Source organism: Sciurus carolinensis, chromosome 17 (assembly GCF_902686445.1).
Source record: "Sciurus carolinensis chromosome 17, mSciCar1.2, whole genome shotgun sequence".
In the NCBI taxonomy this organism is placed as follows: domain Eukaryota; kingdom Metazoa; phylum Chordata; class Mammalia; order Rodentia; family Sciuridae; genus Sciurus; species Sciurus carolinensis.
Genome location: NC_062229.1, coordinates 63,387,665 through 63,399,380, shown reverse-complemented (window position 1 = coordinate 63,399,380; position 11,716 = coordinate 63,387,665).

Sequence of the window (11,716 nt, the reverse complement as noted above, 5' to 3'; positions counted from 1 at the left end):
AACCAGGACCTGCCCACCCCGAAGCTTCCCCCCATCTGCCGTTGTCCCCTTCGCCTGACATGCCAGAGTTCCCTCATCTTCTGACTGGCACAGAATAAATCGCCAGGGAAACCCTAGCAGGCGGGAAAGCAGGAGCAGTACCACGAGAAACAGAGGAGGAGAGGCAGAGGGAGAGCCGGTGCTGAGCCTTCCTCTTTCAAATAGAGATTCCTCCTTCGTGAGCCCCCGTAGCTGCCGACACAGGGGCTGCAGGTCACCATCAAGGCCTGCCACCCAGCCCAGCGGGCGTGGAGACCACCTGTCCCCAACAGATGGCGGGAGTCTGTCGGTGTCAGCCTAGAGTCTGAGCTGGGGCACTGATAGGCTGTCGCTGGGTTCTGTTCATCTTAAAGGTGACAGTGGCTGGTGCACTGGTCGCCTTCAGAGGTCCTGAGGCCTACAAAGGTCAGGCCGTGGGGACTGGGGTTGTGGCTCAGTGGTGGAGCGCTTGCCTGGCATGTGTGAGGCACTGGGTTCGAGTCTCAGCACCACATAGAAATGAATAAGTAAAATAAAGGTGTTGTGTCCATCTACAATTAAAGAAAAAAAAAGATCAGGCTGCTCCCCTTGGGTATATGCCTCAAAATCAAAAATACCTCCAGGCCATGAACTTGGTCTGTTTCATGGAACACTATTTTAAGACCAAATATCAAATTTTCTTCCAACACTAGAAGAGCATCTTTGCTGTGTCCCTGGGCACAAGTTTTTTTGGCCTGGTACGTGGTCCAGCTAGTTTTTACCTTATTCCTAACAATGGCATTGGATAAGGACATAAGGAATAAATATTCATAGGAAGGGCACTCAATTACAAAGGGAGAGGAATAAAATGTAACCATGCATAGAAATGTACACCTGGGTATGTAACTCGTATCATGCATTTTTTTGGCAGGGAGAAGTATCAGGGATTGAACCACTGAGCCACATCCCCAGCCCTTTTTTATATTTTATTTAGAGTTGCTTAGGGCCTTGCTGAGGCTGGCTTTGAACTCGAGATCCTCCTGTCTCAGCCTCCCCAACGACTGGATTACTGGCGTGCACCACCCCACCTGGCTGTATCATGCACTTTGTTAGGACTTAGGCTCAAATGACCTTTTGGGTCATTGGCATGAACAACACAGTGTGGTCAAGGAAGGGTTTGTGTGTAGAAGGTGCAATTAATATTCAATTTCTTCCATTTATAAATTCAAAAAACCTATGCCTTCCTTCAGGTTTGGTTTGTACTGGGGATTGAACCCAGGGGTACTTAACAACTGAGTCACATCCTTAGCCCTTTTTATTTATTTATATTTTTTATTTTGAAACAGGGTTTCACTACGTTGCTGAGGGTCTCACTAAACCACTGAGGCTGGCCTCGAACTTGGGATCTTCCTGTCTCATCCTCCCGAGTCGATGGGATCACAGATATGCACCACCGTGCCCAGCTTCATCCTATTATTTTACGTATTGGTTAGCCTAGTTTTAAAATGTACCAAAATACTTTTGAATAACATTTGCCTCATTTGTAACTGAGGAAATTTAAAGGCATGAAATATTTTCTTCAAAATTCATGCATTCAATGATTTTTTTTTTTTTTTTACTTTTTTGTTTTTCTTTTTAATTTTGGTACTGGAAATTGAACCCAGGGGCACTTAACCACTGAGCCACATCTGCAGCCCTTCTTATTTTTTTTATTTTGAGACAAGGTCTCACTGAGTTGCTGAGGGTCTTCTTAAGTTGCTGAGGCTGGCCTTGAACTTGCGATCCTCCTGCCTCGGCCTCCCAAGTAGCTGCACCGCTGCATCCTGCTGAAAGTGGCTCTTCTATTTAAATGTCTTCCTGCCTGGATCCAAAGGCTTTTGAACTTGACAAGAATTCTGCATTTGCACATATGTTTCCTAGCACGGAGAGTTCTAGCAGGATGAAGGGGTGGCCCTCGGAGGCGAGATGTCTCTTCGTGGCTTGGTCTGGTCTGCCTTCGCGTCTTCCAAGGCTTCTTATGCTATAACAGCCTTTGGGAACGTCCACAGGCAGCCTGGTCACCCGGCCTTCACCTTTCTGGATGGGTCAGGAGAGGTCGCCCCTGTTTTTGGTCATGCACCACAGAATGGGTGCATGTCTGTGAGCCCCCGCACAACCCGGGCAAAGCAGGCCCTCGGGGGCATCCTGGGCTGCTGGGCATGCGCAGGCTTGCTGAGTGGGGGTCACGGGTGGAGCCTGAGAACCTCCCTTTCTCACAGGCTCCCTGAGAGGTGTTCAGTTTCTGCATATGGTCTCTGGAACAGGCTGGCTGGCTTGCGTTGCCCCCTCTGTGGGAGACCTGACATACGACTCACACCTTCCTCCTCGGAGAGATGAGGGCTGTTGGTGGCTTCAGGTCTCCTGTGGCTCTGAGCCATTGACAGGTAGTCGGTGTGAGGCATTTAGAGGGCAGCTCAGCCCGTGACCAGTGCGCCCCCTCTCTTAGCTCTTAGGAAAGATCCAAATAAATCCTGATCTCTGCTTTAGTTGGGGGTCAGTTACCATGGGGAAGCTACTGGCCTCAACTTCGACCTCAGTTTGAGAAAGCTGGATTTTCCTGCCTGTGCCCTTCTCTGATTCCATGTGCTCAGACGATACCGTGACTCTCTGTTTACTTTCCCAAAATGTGAATGAAAGTTGTGAATCAGACAGGGGAGGTCAGCATGAGAAGGTCCTCAAAGGACATAGGGACCCACAAAGATAATTAGGGTGTCACAAGAATAATCGTAACTCCATTGACAGAGCATATCTCAGTCCATATGAGCTGCTATAACAAAATAACCTAGACCAGGCGACTTAGAAACAGCGGAAGTTTATCCCTCCCAGTTCGGGAGTGTGGAACTTCGAAGGTCAAGATACCAGCATGTTCCATGTCTGGCAAGAGGTTACTTTCTCATTGATGGCTGTCTTCCCACAGTAACCCCACACAGCAAACAGTACTGTCCCATTCATAAGGACTCTGCATTATGACTCTATCACCTTCCAAAGACCCCAACTCCTAATGCCATCTCCCTGGGAGTGACAATTTCTATATAAACATTAGGTGGTGGATACCAATATTGAGATCATAGTAAACTATTTACCAAATGTGATGGTTAATCTTATGTATCAACCTGAATAGGCCGTAGTATTCAGTTTGGGGTCAAACACCACTGTAGATACTTGTTTTAGTCAGTTTTTTTTGCCATGTGACTGAAAGACCCAACCAGCACAATTGTAGAGGGATAGAAGTTTATTTGGGGGTTCATAGTTTCAGAGGTCTCAGTCCATAGACAGTAGGCTCCATTCCTCAGGGCTCAAGGTGAGGCTGAACATCATGGCGGAAGAGTGTGGTGAAGGGAAGCAGCTCACATGGTGATCAGGGAGCAGAGAGAGACTCCACTCTCCAGAGACAAATGTATACCCCAAAGCCACGTCCCAAGCCACGCCCCCAATGCCCACCTCCTCCAGCCACACCCACCTGCCTCCAGTCACCTCTCAGTTAATCCCATCAGGGATTCATTCACTGATTGGGTTAAGGCTCTCACAACCCAGTCATTTCTCCTCTGAACCTTCTTGCCTTGTCTCACACGTGAGCTTCTGGGGACACCTCACCTCCAAACCAGAACAGTATTGCTGTGAAGATGTTTCCTTGGAAGTGATTAAGAGATCAGGACTCTGAGTAAAGCAGACTCCCCTCCACAAAGTGGGTGGACCTCCACCACCCAGTTGAAGGCCTTGAGAGAAAAAGCCAGAGGCTCCCTTCAAAGAAGAAGGAATCTGACCTTCAGAGAGCCTCGCCTCAGGGTACAACATCATCTCTGTGGCTCCAGCCTGCTCACCTGCCTGCCCTGCAGACTTGGGACTGCCAGTCCCACAGGCATTAAGCTCCCTCTGTCCCCCACCCACAGATAGGCATGGACCCAGATGCAGATACAGATATCTAGAGACCTCGGACACCAGGTTGGTTCTGCGCCTGTGTCCTGTTGACCCTGTTTGTCCAGAGAACCCTGGGGATGACTGAGACAATTAGCCAGAGCCAGGCAGTCAAGGGGAAGAGAGTCACAGCCCAAGTCTTACACCCAAAGGTGAGCCCCAAAGTTGCAGGGGGGTATTCAATGAGTGAAAGCCAAGGCCAAGCCACGCACGGTGCTGCACGCCTGTAATCCCAGTGGCTCCGGAGGCTGATGCAGGAGGAGCCTTAGTTCAAGGCCAGCCTCAGTAACTTAGGGGGGCCCTAAGCAACTCAGTGAGACCCTGTCTCTAAATAAAATACTAAAAGGGCTGGGGATGTGGCTCAGTGGTTAAACACCCCTGGGTTCAATCCCTGGTACCAAAAAAAAAAAAAAAAAGACAGGGCCAAGACTAGAGTCAATACCCATTTGCTCCTGACACACTGACTTTCCACACTAGCAAGACTTGTCGCAGACAGAAGGGCTGGGTGCAGTGGTGCACACCTGTGGCCTCAGTGACCTTAGCTCCTCTGGAGGCCAAGGCAGGAGGATGGCAATGTTGAGGCCAGCCTCCACAACTTAGTGAGACCCTGTCTCAAAATAAAAATTAAAAAGAACTAGGGATGTGGCTCAGTGGTAAAGCACTCCTGGGTTCAATCCCCAGTACCAGAACCTGTCTCGAATTAAAAAACAAAACAAAACAAAAAACTAAAAGAAAAAAAAAATTAAACAACAACAAAAAAAAAAAAGAGAGAGAGAGAGAAGATGATAAAGAAAGGACAATAAAATAAATGTAGAACCTTGCCTCCCCTAAGCAAGTAGAGAAAGAAAGAAAATGAGTCCCGACTGGAACATTTCCTGTGATCGTTCGACTATATTCTGTAGTGGATACTGACAGTTAAGAGCCACAGGCCTCCGAGAACTCAAGATAAAGTAATTTTCCAGTCAGTTAGTGAGACGACTCTGCTGCTCCATTGTTCTTTGTGGCTTGACTTCTAATATGGCTGAGAAGCACTTAGAAACCCCGCCTGGCTGTCCTTCCAGCTTTCTGCTGGATCTTTCCCATGCACAGAGGTCAGCAAGAGGCTCAGGGGCACTTGGTCCTGGGACGGAAATAAAAACTACTTGTTGGAGCAAGAGTCAAGCTCTTGGCTCAGCTGCTATCCAGTGCAGAGACCTGTGGTTTTTAAGAAGCCCCGTGATGTCTTTCCAAAGTGAGGTTTGTTTTCTCTCTCCCCCCAGGTATTAGTCCACTTAGGAAATAAGATGTTAAAAGCAATTGCTTGACCGCTCAGGCTGACCCGAGGGGTGGCAAATCCATGCTTCTGGTACAGTTGACAAAATATTTTCTTTGTCATTGTCCTTGAAGTCCAAGTGGGACTAATGGCTTTAACTACCAGCCCACATATTTCAAAGTGATTTGCACATCAGGAAGCCATTGTGGGCATCCCCAAACACTTAATGGGTATAGGATGTGAGCAATTCAGAAAGGCTACGCTTCTGGTCCCGTCCCAATCCAGTGCTCTGATCAGGGCTGATGCTCAGCAACGCTTTCCATTTCTGCCTTCCTGTGTGTGCAAAATCACTTATGGCTCCACTTTGCTACGGCATAAAAGGCTTCCTTGGTAATGAAAAAGCATTATAACCCTCCCCGGGACCCAAGAAATGGAGTTGGCTTTGCAGTCACATGGACCAAAGTGCTCTGTGTTGGCAAAAAATCACGTCAAAAACAGCCTTCAAAAGTGCATGGTGCCGAGGCCTACGGCCACTTAAAATGTGGACAAGTTAGGTCGCTCTGGACCTCAGTTTCCTCATCTGTCTATCAGGGTAAGACTCATGTACCTACATGCTAGTGGGATTCAAGGCGTAAATCAAACAGCCTACCTAGAGCCCCCCCCTGGTGGTGACTGGCACACAGGACACCAGGAAATATTTTTTGACACTCCTTCTCTTACTGTATCTTAATCATCATCACCAATATCATTACCATCTTTAAGAAAGCACACCTTTTTAGAAAGAGCAGAAAATACAGAAGTTTTAAAGAAGAAAAATTACCAACTGAACCACATAAAAATTAAAAACTAGCTGGTCCTGGTGGGGCACACCTGTCATCCCAGCACCTCAGGAGGCTGAGGCAGGAGGATTGTGAGTTCAAAGCCAGCCTCAGCAACTTAGTGAGGCCCTAAGCAACTCAGTGAGACCCAGTCTCTAAATAAAATATAAAAAGGGCTGGGGATGTGGCTCAGTGGGTTCAATCCCTGGTACCAAAAAAAATAAATTGTTCTCTGAGGAAAAATGTAGAAGAGTCAAAAAAAAAAAGGAGAAGAGAAAGACTAAAATGAAAGAAAAGAAAGAAAACCAGTGAAAAGACACAGTTTTTAGAAAATCTAAACTAAATGACAAGCTAATTTAAAAGTCCAGTTTATTTCCCAGTGAATGAACCATAAAACACCAATGAGAATATTTTTCTTTTCTCAAATGAGGACAGATAGATAGATAGATATTTGCACCTCTGTGAGACTTTTAAGCAGTATTGGTGGAGTATAAATTGGTGAGGGCAATTTGGTAGTTCTTAAATCTCAAAAATTCTTAAGTGCACTTTAAGAATCCTTTCCTAAATATATGATGGGACTATTGAATGTGTATTGCAGCATTATTTGTAAACAGCCATATCTTAAATTCCTCTTGATAGCGGATTAGTTACCTGAATTGTGGTAATCTACATAATGATGTATCAGTTATCTATTGCTACATAACAAATCAGCCCCAAACTTGGCAACTTTGAACAACACATGTGTATACTTACTATGCACAGCTGTAAAATAATGATGACAAACAAAACAACACACATTATCTTGCAGTGGTTTTTTGTTATTCTTTTTAGATGTACATGACAGTAGGGTGCATTTTGACATATTATAAATATACGGAGTGTAATTTCCCATTCTTGTGGTTGGACATGGTGTGGAGTTTCACTGGTCGTGTGTTCATATATGAACATAGGAAAGTGACGTCCCCTTCATTCCACTGTCTTTCCTATTCCCATCCCCTCCCTTCCCTTCATTCCCTGTTGTCTAATCCATTGAACTTCTATTCCCTGCCCCCGTGTGGTGTGTTAGTATCTGCATATCAGAGAGAACATTCAGCCTTTGGTTTTTGGGGATTGGCTTATTTCACTTAACATGATAGTCTCCAGTTCCATCCATTTACTGGCAAATGCCATCATTTCATTCTTCTTTAAGGCTGAATAATATTCCATTGTATTATCTTGCAGTGTGTATGGATCAGAATCCAGGTATGGCTCAGCTGAGTCCAAGACCCTTTCTGGAATCCTTGCAGACTACAGTTGTCATGGTGGTGAGAGTTACAGTTGTTTCCAGACTGACTGGAAAGGGATCTGCTTCCAGGCTCAGCCCCATGGTTGTTGGAAGGACTTGACTCCTCCTAGTTTATTGGCTGGGAGGCCACCTCGGTTCCTCGTCCCCCAGAGCTCTTCAGAGGGCAGGTCACAAGGTTACATCAGAGTGAGCAAGTGGAAAGAGCCAGAAAGGAAGCCGTGAAGTGGAATCAGAGTCTGTTACAGTCTCGTCCTGAAGGCGACAGATCAACCCTTCTGCTGCTGTATTCCATTCATTGAAAGCAGCTCATTAGGAAGCTTTACCCATCATGTCTTCCATGCCCAGTTTTTTCAATATTCCTCTCAAAAAAGTAACATTGACCTCATTGACCACGATGCCATTATGACATCTAATATAATGAAAATAATTCTTTATTCTCACCTGAGACATTTTCCATCTTAAAACGCTCCCAGTCCTCCCCCACCCCCAACTCTCTTGCAGATGTTTGATTGGCTGCACCAGCCAATTAGGATCTACATATCACATTCCGTTATCCCAGTTAACGCTCTTTTAATCTAAATCACCTCCACCCTTCTTTCAAACTGTCGACTTGTTGAAAAGAAAGGGGGTTAGAGGTGTCATCTGGATGTGTCCCAGTGCTTCCACGTGATGTCCTTGAACTTGTTCCTCTAACTCCTATGTTTCCTGTCAACTAGACTCTTGACATAAGGGCTTAATTCTATTTGGCAGGACTATTTAGTAAACGTCATGGTTTGGAGGTGAGGTGTCCCCCAAAATCTCATCTGTGAGAGATGCAGGAAGGTTCAGAGGAGAAATGATTGGGTTGTGAGAGCCTTAACCCAGTCAGTGAATGAATCCCTGATGGGATTAACTGAGTGGTGACTGGAGGCAGGTGGGCGTGGCTGGAGGAGGTGGGCATTGGGGGCGTGGCTTGGGGCGTGGCTTGGGGGTACATATTTGTATCTGGAGAGTGGAGTCTCTCTGCTTCCTGATCACCATGTGAGCTGCTTCCCTCCACCACACTCTTCCTCCATGATGTTCAGCCTCACCTGGAGCCCTGAGGAATGGAGCCTGCTGTCTATGGACTGAGACCTCTGAAACCGTGAGCCCCCAAATAAACTTTTCCTCCTCTACAATTGTTCTGGTTGGGTCCTTTAGTCACAGCAGAGAAAACCTGACTGAAACAGTAAGTAATACCATGTCCTTCATGTTCAAGAGACATAATGGCTGGTTGTACCACTACCTGTGATTTTGAAATTGGTCAGTGTTCACACCACTCTCCTGCTTAGAACCCTGCAAAGGCTCCCCATAACACCTGGAATGTCAATGGCAGCTCCTCACTGTTATCTGGCCACTGGCTAATTCTTTAGCCCTTGGTCACTATACCTCGCCTATGCTGAGTTACTACCCCTTGAACTTGGCAAGCTGTCTCAACTTAGGATGTTTGTATTTATTGCTTGGGACACTTTCCCCCAGGAATTTTTCTTTTTTCTTTTTGGTACGGGGATTGAACTCAGGGGCACTTAATCACTGAGTCACATCCCCAGCCCCTTTTTTGTATTTTATTTAGAGACAGGGGCTCGCTGAGTTGCTGAGGCTGAACCCACAATCCTCCTGCCTCAGCCTCCTGAGCCACTCCCCTTAGAACCTTTAATGACTTACTTCTCACCCCTTCCCAAGAGTCCTCTTTCCCAAACTACTCTCTAACTTGTAACCCTGGATTATCTGCTTTGGGCATTAATCATAATTCTTGAAGATGAGACAATTTTGTCTTTATTGCATATGTCCTTATTTGTGAGTCTCTGGTGTGTCTTCCCACAATGAAATGGAAACTCCTCAAGGGAAGAGACCGCCCGTCTCTGCACCTCCAAACTTAGAGCAAAGCCTGGCCTTTAATGGATTCTCAATAAATATTTGTAGAGCAAATAAATGAATGGGACCAGCTTTTTATCCAAGGTGCTTTATGTTAAGGTACCATTTCTAAGACACCTCCTTGAGAAGAATAAAAACAAAGGATTGGCCATTATTTGTACTTCTGGGGATTTTGTTTACTTGTTCGTCTGCACTTCTGCTTTAACTTTGGCTTTTGCATAACATGCTCATAGGAGAGGCTGCTACTCAAAGTATGGTCCACGGACCAGCAGTACTGGCATCACCTGGGAGCTGGTTAGACATTGGAAATCTAAAGCCCCAGCTGAACTCACAAAGCAGAAGCTGCATCAAACAAGATCCCAGGCACTTCACCTGCATTTTAAAATTTGAGAAGCTCTGGTATAAAGCCTGTTCTAGTGCCCTTCTGCTCCCGCCCTCCCCTCCAGCTGAACCTAAGCGCCCCTATCCAGGCCCAACCTGGAAGCCGCTCCTTGTGCCTCCTGAGCTATTTAACTGAAGGTTTATCTTCGCTGGCTCGATCCCTCTGGATTTGGTTCTGTTTATAAATATTGAAGTCAAAATGTAAACCATGTTCAGACTTCCCCAGAAAACCTACGTGTCCTGGGAAACCTTTCCATCTGCAGGTCATCTATGGTCATATCTTAAGTAAACAGTTTTAAATGGCCCCATGGTGTCCTGATTTAGCTTTTCCCCTCCTCTTGCCTGGTAAGCAGATTGAGGCTTGAGTTGTTTATGATTATTATTGTTGTTGTTGTTGTTGCTGTTATCATTATTATTATTATTTTGGTACCAGGGATTGAACCCAGGGGCGCTTAACCACTGAGCCACATCCCCAGCCCTTTTTAAAAATTTTAATTTGAGACAGGGTCTTGTTCAATTGCTTGGGGCCTGGCTAAATTGCTGAGGCTGCCTCGGCCTCCCACACCACAGGGCTTACAGGCATGTGCACCACCGCGCCTGGCTGGAGTTTATTTTTAAAGCATGAAGCATATTTTTTGAACAAGGATTGAAGCCACATCCTACCACACTGTGGAGCTAGGATTGGATCCCATGCCATCCGATCTAGATGCCTGGACGGTTAACTCTGTGGGGCAAGAGCACAGATGTGTTTTCCAAAACCACTGTTTGCTCATTGAGGGGTGGTCTGGAAATACAGAGCACTGCAGCCCCAGAAGCCGGCGGGGGGTGGAGGGGTCAAGGACAAGAGCAGCTTGACAGCTGGGTTGTGGAAATGATGCATCTTGCTCTCTTGTAGTGGGGACTTCCTGAAGGAGGTGGCAGTAGTACTTTAAGAAGCAGAGGGTGCAGGGAGTCAGGTCCTAGAACTGTCCTCAAACTCTTAGATCTGAATTTCTCTAGGATCTTGGACACCTATCCTGTTGCAGGCTTTAGTCTCATTAGGAGGTAACAAGTGCCCGGGACCCATAGGGCCAAGGGCAAATAGTATTACCTTCCTGCAACATAATTTTCCTGAGCACCTACTACATACCACACGCAACCCTAAGGACTGAGCTCACAGCAGTAAAGGAACAGGCAAAATATCCATTCTTGCCGGGGCAGTGGTGCGTGCCTGTAATCCCAGCAGTTCAGGTGGCTGAGGCAGGAGGATCAAGAGTTCAAAGCCAGCCTCAGCAACTTAGCGAGGCCCTAAGCAACTCAGCGAGACCCTGTCTCTAAATAAAAAGGGCTGGGGATGTGGCTCAGTGGTTAAGTGCCCTGGGTTTAAACCCTGGTACTAAATAAGTAAGTAAGTAATCCATTCTTGAAGGGCTGATACCCCAGCAGGTTTGAAGTCCTCAATGGTTTTGGCATACAGAAAAGACAATTTCAAAGTATATGTGGGTTTTAGACATTAGCAATTATTTTATCAAAGTCGCACATTTAAGAATAGCCAAGAATAACCAGGTGTGGTGGTGCATACCTGTGATCCTGCCTGCTCAGAGACTGAGTCGGGCGGATGGCCAGCCTGGGCAACTTAGCAAGACCCTGTTTCGAAATCAAATAAGACAGACCCTGGGGATGTAGCTCAGTGGTAAAGCACCTCTGGGTTCAATCCCCAGTACCAGAAAGGTTAAAAAAAAAAAATCCCAAGAGCAAGAGTTTAAGATCAGCTTCAAGATCTATTTATAAGTCTCAGGAATGTAAGCTATCATTTTTAAAGACCATTTGAATAACGTTTGATTTCATTTGCAAACTTAATTCCAACCCTATAAAGTATTTTAACCACATTTATAAATTAAATGTATTCAATTTCATTTCTAGCAGTTCATTTGTGTTATTGACAGATCCTTCTAGATGCTTAAGTAATTTTTGTGAACCTATTAAATGAAGCTAATAACTATGGTGATCCTTAAATTGTCTCCAAGGTTTTAACACGTAGAAGCTTAATTAGCTTTCAAATTAAAATGCTAAAGTCAAGATCAATTGTTACTCAATTACATAGTTTAAATGTGTATCACTAGGCTGACCTGTTCAGTCCAACAGACCAAATTCTTA